This window comes from Vespula vulgaris, chromosome 2, assembly GCF_905475345.1.
Source record: "Vespula vulgaris chromosome 2, iyVesVulg1.1, whole genome shotgun sequence".
Classification (NCBI taxonomy): Eukaryota; Metazoa; Arthropoda; class Insecta; order Hymenoptera; family Vespidae; genus Vespula; species Vespula vulgaris.
This window is the reverse complement of record NC_066587.1, coordinates 3228977-3238257: the sequence shown is the minus strand read 5'-3', so window position 1 is coordinate 3238257 and position 9281 is coordinate 3228977.

Genomic DNA, 9281 nt, shown 5'->3' with positions numbered 1-9281 from the left:
TGAACAGTGGTGGTGAGACGCCTGCGCTCGTCCGTGTTTTCAGTCTCGCGCTTTTACATCCACCCACTCTTCTATCTATCTATCTCTATCTCTGTCTCTCTCTCTTTCTTCCTTTCTCTTTCTCTTTTTTTCCTTTACCTTTCCTTGTTGCTTTCTTCCCAGACGAGAATCTATCCATTTGGCTCGGCCTATTCTCTTTCTCTCGTTCTAACTGACCTGCTCTTACCTGCTATTTTCATCCCAATTTATACTCGTACGTTCCATATTCTTTAACATCTTCCTACCCTTTCTTATCTCTCTCTCTCTCTCTCTCTCTCTCTCTCGTTCAGAAATAGAAGACCGACTTTGAGCAAGTACATAAAACAACCCTTCGATCTACAGAGGCGACAATGTAAGCAGAAGAGTCTGCTATACAGTTCAAAGGTTTCTCAGGCTTTTCCCTTCGAAAGTCGAGCTTTCTTTCGTTCTAGATTTCTTCACCGAGCAACATGGGTATTGTAAAAACGAAAGGATGCCATTTCTCTTCTCGTACTTTTTTCTTTCTCTTTTTCTTTTCCCATGAGAGTGTTTGTCGGTTTTCTTTCTTACGTCGATTAGATATCGTAGTTACGTGAACTTTCTTCTAGCGGGATTTAGTTTCTAACTTCTTGGATTGTCAGACGTGTCTTGAAGTTGCCCGGTTGAAAGATCGATTTCGAAGGAACGCGCAATTGCTTTGAATCATGACCAACGCAGCCTGTTATGTGTTTTCCGAAAGAAAAGATTTTTCTTTCTTTGAATCCGCGATCAAAACAAAACTATTATAATTGTTTACAAGAAATATATTTTCTTTCCTTTTTTTCTATATCGAAATCTTGAAATTGAATTTTCTCGAATCTACGATCACAGTTTAACGTGAACTTTCAATCGATCGAAATCATTTGATTCCTGTTTTATTTTACGGTCACACCTTAGAGAGTATATCTTTTGTTAAGACCGTAGTCTTGACAAGGAATCGATCGGTGTTAATTAGTAGCTCGTATATTTTTTTTTCTATTCATTCTTCTTTGGGGAGCTATCTAGTTAACCTAATAATTAGAACCTTTGGGAAAATTCTGGAAAGATCGTTCCTATGTCTCCCATCGAGAGGAATAATAAAGATAATTAGACGTTATTCATATATCTCTTTATTACGAGTATCAGATCATTAAAATTGTTTTAAAGGATCGTTATACGTCTTTGAATAAATGTTAACTTTCTGAGCCAAGTTTGGCAGCTTGTAATTCTCTGCAGTAAAGATCTACTCGATTGGATCACGCGATAGGTGATTGGATGTCGGCTAAGAGTCTAATATAAGCTAAAACTATGTGTTCAAATATGTATATATATATTTCGAATAATCGATTAGAATAAGTATACATGCAAAAGAGCTATGTAGAGAGCCTTGCCATGTACATTAATGAGCAACGAATAAACGAGTCATGCTATAGCATCTTATACAAGTAATGAATAAAAAAGGACCAGCTTTTGTTTAAAATCTTTTGCAAGTATCATTAATATTCTTTACATTATTGAAACTTGGTAGTAATTATTAGGAAAATGATAAAGCAAAGAATATCAGTGTCGAACAATCTTTCAAGTAATAATTATGTTCAATATCAAAGTTCAACGAGGAATTTGACATTGGTATAATTAAAAAAGAAGTTTGCAAGAGAGTCGAAGAACTGACAGTTGTACTGTACAGTAATTATACATTAATTATAAAATATACAATGACATAGATACGTATTTATTTTTTTCTTTATCAAATATTAATTCGAACTCGTGTAAAATGCAAATTTAATTAACCATTAAAACGTTTCATATCAAACTTTGATATTTTGTAAATTATTTCTATCATACATTATGTATTTATGGGAGTTATTTAGCAATGAAACTTTGATAGGGGAATGTGTGCGTTGAAGACGAACTCTGGTATTTGGATCATCGTTCTAAAGTAAATATGTAATTATACATAACGTTGTTTGTGTAGATTTCTGGGCAATTTTCAAATTTTACTAATCAGACCTTTGTATACTAACAAACGAGATACATATGTATGTATATCAGACATTCTCCGTTTTATATAATTTAGAATTATATTTATTCATCAAGCTTGTCGTCAGTTAGATAATTCATCATCTAACTATAAAGCGTCAAATATATTATTGTACAAATGTACATCGTGATGATTATTATTCATTAATATTTTTGCTTTGACGCGTTCAAAGGAACGTTATCCACAACGTTATCAGTGTTGCAATCATTCGTGTTTGATATACCGATATTTTGAGTAATCGATAATTCGGGACATTTGGTTTTCGTGTAATAGGTACTTCCATATTTGCGCATCGGAGTATATAACGATAATATCATAGAAATATTCATACATAGTATCGCGTTTTACTATTCTTATTTTTGTTTTCTTTCGACAAAGAACAAGGAAAAATTCCAGATTATTTCAGTTACGTGAGTTGCATGAGAGAATATTTCGTTACATTCACTGGCAGTAATCTTTTCGTTTGGCTGCGTATTAAAAGGATTGTATTTTCGTCTCGACACAATGGAAAGTGTGTGAAGCACGAAAGTTAAAGCCTATCTTTTATTTTCGACTCACATCACGTTCTTGTCTCGTAGATATAAAGAATCAATGAAAGAAGAAGTCGTATTACCATACGTTATATTTCATTCATATCAAAAATAGAGTAGTAAATCATTATTGTAAACATAATGATGCATTCATATGTCCAATTATAATGTGATTCATCGATAAGTTTTTGCGAAATTACGATGGATCTATACAATAGTATGTAACTACGTTCGTGAAAAGCTGTTCCGTTCGTCGCAAATGGAAAAAAAAATATCTTGAAAATTTAATGTCAGTCATTAGCAATGTATTGACGTATATATTATATGATATTATATTTATACATTATATTGATAGTATGTATTATATTAACATATACGCGTTATGCGTAGAACGAACGATTGTAATACGAGATGAGACCTAATAAGGCTTCTTCTTATTTTTCTTTTTAAAAACTGTTGTTTTTCACGTTCCTTTTCGTTTTCAGTTTTATCAGTTTCTTTTTTTTTTTCTTTCCTCACTGAGATGACTCGAACAGTAGAACCGAGTGTAATTGCGATAGCCTTTGTGCAGCGGTATTCTCCCGTTTCTTTTTCTGCCCGTTTCATTCGAGCTTTACTTTCTATAGTCAGGTTGTAGCGATATCGAAGATTCTGTTAGAATCAAAGACGAATTTTGCTAGGTGAGAATAAGCTTTCAATATCGTTTTCAATCGTGTAATAGTGGATCAAAAGATAAGAAATAAGACACTTCTAGCTATAATGATTAATTATAAAAGAACGATTAATAGAAATAAGGATTTTCATTCCTGTTTGCAAAAGTATTGATACCTTCTTTATATTAAAGTGAAAATTAAATCTTTAAAGAATACCTCTGACGAATCGACAAGATTCTGAAGTATTAAAAAGGGAATCTATCTTATTCGCGACAATATCGGATGAAAATAAATAATATACGTTCCTTCGAGAATTGAATATAGCTTTATCATTTTTTTATGATATAAGGAAGATGTTTTGAAACGTTCACAACCATCGTAATTTAATATTTATTGTTAGTAACTGTACCCAGTGCAATTTTCAATGCATAGAAAGTGTCACATTTATTCTAGGCTTTCGATCTAATTCAAGGTAACAATACTTTTAGGAGAGAGAGAGAGAGAGTTCTCTGAAAGGACATAACATAAATATAAATCTGGCGTCTATTTCGTTACTTATTTTTCTATTTCAGACGTAACATTGTGCTCGTGAAATTTACAGCTATAGAAAATTTATCGACTTTGCAACTGTCTCGGTAGAACTTGAAAACTTTCAACGACTTCGAAGTTTCCACAGAGAAATTTTTAAATGCACGATGCAATGCCACGGTCGTCGCGCTTTCACTTTGCTGATCTTTTAATTTTCGTTGGTGAAAACAACTAACGGAAGGAGGAAAGAAATGATTAATACAATATCGCGATGTCAACTCGCGAAATAAAATTTTTCTAGTCGAATCACGTATACGCTTGTTTCATGATTAGACGACATGCTATTTGTATTCTTCATGGAATTGTCAGATATAACGATATCACGGATTGGAAGTTCGTTATTATGTAGAAAATCATTTGCGTATCTTGTTCTTTGTTATATTCACCTCGAGAGTACGTATACGTATGTTATATATAAATTTATATACATACGTGCAATACACGAGAACTTAACATTATTATTAATGATATCCGATGCAATGTAAAATCATCTCGATTGATATTGGCAAGATCGATGGCCCGGAAGCTCTGGTTAGAAATAAAGAATAAAAAAAAAGATAAATGGAATTAAACGATTTTCGAGGCGAAGACACTTGAACGGACGGAACGAACGCGCTCGTAAATTCGAGTCGGGCGATGGCAGACTTGTCGTCCATTTTAATTGGAAGCACTAGAGCACCGATTTACGAAGTGGTACCTTCCATTTGCTCGATTAATTCCATCGGCTGCGTAGGAAATTTCATTTTGATGTTCGAACGTATTATGGTCTCGACGATTATTGCTCAGGATTTGTATACCTTGCAAAATTTCAATATGAATACGTATGTAAATCATTTGTTAAATTATTTTTCGATAATACGTGGGTTGCGTCTGGGTTGTAATGTAATAGTCCATCGCTTAAAAACCGTCATAAATTACAAATAAATTTTCTCTTTTCTTTCTCTCCTTAAAATTTAATTCCACTTTCTGATTAAGAGTTTTAATAATTAATATGATCCCAGCAAATATATTTTTTGCCCTTTAGAAATCTAATATCCACGATTCCCTATAAGAAATTCACATAAAAGCGATTGTTTTCTCTAGTGCACAAACATGATTAACTCAGAAACTTTGTGAACGTAGAGGCAAAACTTAGTACGACCATTTGGTTTGATACGAATGTTTGGATAATTTGGAATTTTGGTACTAAAACTCGAAGTACACAGCTATCATTTCTGAAGCAACTTCATCCTTCTATTATATTTCCACGTAACAAATATTTTTCTACTTTACTATTCCAATTAAAAGATACAGTTGCTTTTAGTCGCTGTTTTATGTTTCGTTTCTTTAATCTGTAGAAACGAAAGATTGACGATCGTCGTTATAAGCGTAGTTTAAAAAAAATAAAAATATCGTTTCGTTGTTACTCGTTAAAATGAAAAAGATAAATGATGGCAGAGTTTTAAAACAATTGCAATTTAATAATATAAATTGTATTAATTGCAATTTTTCTCACTTTTATTTTCGATATAATACATGTGAAAAGATAGAATAAGTGAATTCCCTTTTACGTTCATAATTCGATGATAATATATCATGATTTTTTTTCAAACAAATAATAAAAATTTCAAACGAAAAATAATCATCCATTAAAAGACAATTTACAATCGTACTTGAATTGAACGTCCCTGTTATACAGTTAAAAGAAAAGAACCCACATCATTCTTACGAGAAAGTGTCTTTCTTCTTGGATTTGGTTAATTTCTTGATATATTGTAGTTGTCGTCATTTTGGAGACAAATCCTATGAGTCGTTTTCGCGCTGCAAGTCTTGGAAGATGTATGTAAGAAACATGTAAGGTTTAGGCTGTTCAACTTGATATATGGGATATATGTGTGTATGTGTATGTATGTGATATTTATCCGCAAAAATGGTGCAGGGTCCTTTCGTAGGCAAAGTAGTTTGTTCCGCAATTTCTATAACATTTCTCTGTTCACATTGAAGAGATCCACTTTGTGGCGTTTCATGACAGTGTCCATCATGTAAATACAAACTCTATTGTTTGATGAAATCCATTATGGCATTCCTCTTCTCGATCGTTTCCGCACAAATAATCAATAGATACCATAGCGAGCACACGTTTAACAGGGACAATGGATTATATCGAAAAGCCCCTGGCGATGTTTAAATAATTGCTTGATCATTGGCAACTTGCCAAACGAACGAGATACCGTTCGATCGTCGCGATCGTTTAATCGCCATTCTATTCTCGTTCCCCGACGTGTAGCATTCGAAAGAGTTAGAAAATATTCTGTCGTGATGCTCAGGGGGAAAAAAAGAGAGAATGGCAAAAGAAACGTACATAGGTTTTTCGATATAAGAAATTTGCTTTCTTTATTAGACGAATGGTCGGTAATAAAAACATGATACGAGACGTCGTTTAATTTACGTCGTATGCGATTCCGCGAAATAGCTTTATCATATTTTACTTCTCCTATCTTGCAGTATTATTTATATACTTACCGCGTTAACGGAGCTTCTCAAGTTTAATCGCTTTAGTAATGATTCATAAGGGAACGCTTTATATAACGATTAAGTTCTTTTAAATCTCGATATCTGTAACAAATTTTGATCTTCGAACAGAACGACCTATACATGTATAGTTTTTCCTTATGCGTTCGTAATAAATTTACTTATTGCTACGACGACTCGAGAAAATTAATTTCGTTAAGGGGATCGTTTTGTGTCCTTATGGTAGCGATTATACCGTGATGAAAATTGTTGGTTTATTGTCGATTTTATTGTTCTTCGTTAGAGTTGAAAGTTCAGGGACGCCATTGTGACGAAAGATTTCTTACGAAGGTTTTTGTACAACTTCTTATATATAATCTCGCTTTTTCGAATTTTAATGTAAAATCTTGTGTGATTCTTTCAAGAAATTCCAGGACAGACATTTAAAGTTTTACGCGTTGACGGGTGTACCTACCTACACTACTTGGCGAATATCGACTCGAAGTCCCAATGTTTATTCATAAAAAAGTCAGCCGATGTTTATTCATAAGAAGAGAGAAGAAAGCGGAGTAGAAAGGGATTTAAATGTCAGCGCACGTAGAAGTTGGAGCATCTTACAACGGTAGACAGTTTGTTCGACGGTGTCTACTTAACATTAAATACGTGACAGGTTAGCTTTTTTAATAATTAATATTAATTTTAATAGTAGATGCGTTATATCACGCATAACGAATTATTTGTCAAAAATTCAATTCACAATTTTTATTCAAACGCTATAATTTTTTCAATATAATAGGAAATTACATTAAGGTATTTAATATTTTCAACGTCCGTTCATAAATAAATATAGATTTTCCATTCAAATCTATTGAAAATCGTTTTTAGATCAATCATGCTATAAGTGACATATTTGGAACATTTCGAGTTCTAAATTTCGAATTTATGTATGATATGCAAATTGGGGCTTATACGTGATCCACTTGAAATTAAAATTTTTATTTTGTTAGTTCTCATACCGAGATAACTTTTTTTGGAAATTATTATCATTTTGTACGAACACTTACGAACGTGCTAGAGAATGTTTTGGAACAATTTTTCTTTTCATTCGTAAGAATAAATCCTATATTATCAAACAAATAATTTTTGTATATTTACTATATTCGTAATTTTTTATATTCGTTGTGATTTGTGATTTATAATTGTGATCGTGATTGTAATAGTGATTGTGATTGTGATTTGTGATTTGTGAATTGTTTATAATTCAACATGAACTTTTTATTTGTGAACAATTTATAATTCAAATTTTAAAATACCCATATGTCTTGGTCAGTGTAAATTTTATTTAAATTAAATGAAATTATAGAAACATTTATTATGACATTGGTGCAAGTCCAGTTTCCGCAAAGTTTAATTAACAACTTTGTAAGCTACGCAGTAGTATATATTGTATAATTTTAGATACTTTATTATTTTACATAGCTAACATGGCGCGGTAAACTGCAAAATGTGCAGTATTCGCAAAGTTTCACAAACCTAAGTATTTTGATGTATTGGAGGTGAATCTATCATATTTTTCATATTTAAGTGCGATAAATGCATCTAGTTCGGTTTTGACTTTGAAAAAATTCATTTAGGGATCAGATATTTTATAACTATTTAAAACCAGATAAGATATAAATGATTTTATCGTTATACATTGAAGTTGAAATGATGTGCTAGATATTTAGTGAACTTTATATGACCATCTTAACGATAGACATATGTTTAATTTTCATTAAAACTTATTCAACTAAAAAAATGCAACTATGCCTGGTGGACATTTTAAGGAACGTCGAAACTTTAATAAGAAGAACACGGCACTGTTGGAAGAAGAACAAGTATAGAACGTTATATGTTGCCTTTTCTCAAGTTAAGAGACAAAGCAGTTTGAAAGTCTTGCTGCCATCAGAGAGTCCACGTCATTCTCGTAATGTTGTATAGAAAGAAATATTAAACGCCATGAAAGTTAAGTCTATAATCCTTATGGAACTTGACTATGAGGAAAGTGTTAGTTATCTCGACGAAATAGAGATCTTTAATATCGCAGCCAAATAGCTATTATTATATTCATCCTCCTTTAACTTAAACCGAGTGATGCTCGCTTTCGTGGTTTATTCAAAATAACGAGTTTACATTGTCTTGAGACACTCTTTATTTCTAGTGACCTATCAATTTATACAATTAGCACGTGGTTCGATACGTTGGATTATCACCTTAATTGAGAAATCACAAATGTTTCATATAACAAACGATCAACCCTTCAGGCCAAGGTAACCGACCGAATCGAAACTTCGATGCTTAATCTTAAATCATTACATTAGATATCAGGAGTGTTCCTGGAGGTAGTTAATCGAGCAAGAAATTGCTGTCCCTCGATAGTCCATCTTCTTCGTTATATAATACAAAAGGTATTTCCGAATTAAATGTAGATAATAAATTTAGGACGATTGCATCGTCTTTTTCTAAATTGTCTCGCATAAGTTAAAAGGAGGGCGAAAATTTAAAAATGTAAGAACCATAAGTAGGGCGTATCTATCAGAACAAAATGAGTTATCAATCGTATAGAATCATCATTCAAACGCTTTAAAATAATTTCAACGTCCATTAGTAATATGGTTCATCAGTTCAACGATCAAAATCAGTGCTTTTTTTTCATATTTGATATTTCAGTAATACATGCATTTTCTATACAAGAACTATTTGCCATCGCGGCCTTAAAAGTTCCATTTCTCTCTCTCTCTCTCTCTCTCTCTCTCTCTCTCTCTCTCTCTCTCTCTTTCTCTTTCTTTCTTTTTCTCCCAGACAAAATTGCATTGTGAATAGGTCGCTTTTGCAACAGTGTAGCATCGTTTCTTCATAACCGATGAATACCCATAAGGATTGGTGCGATACGCGTACCCGATG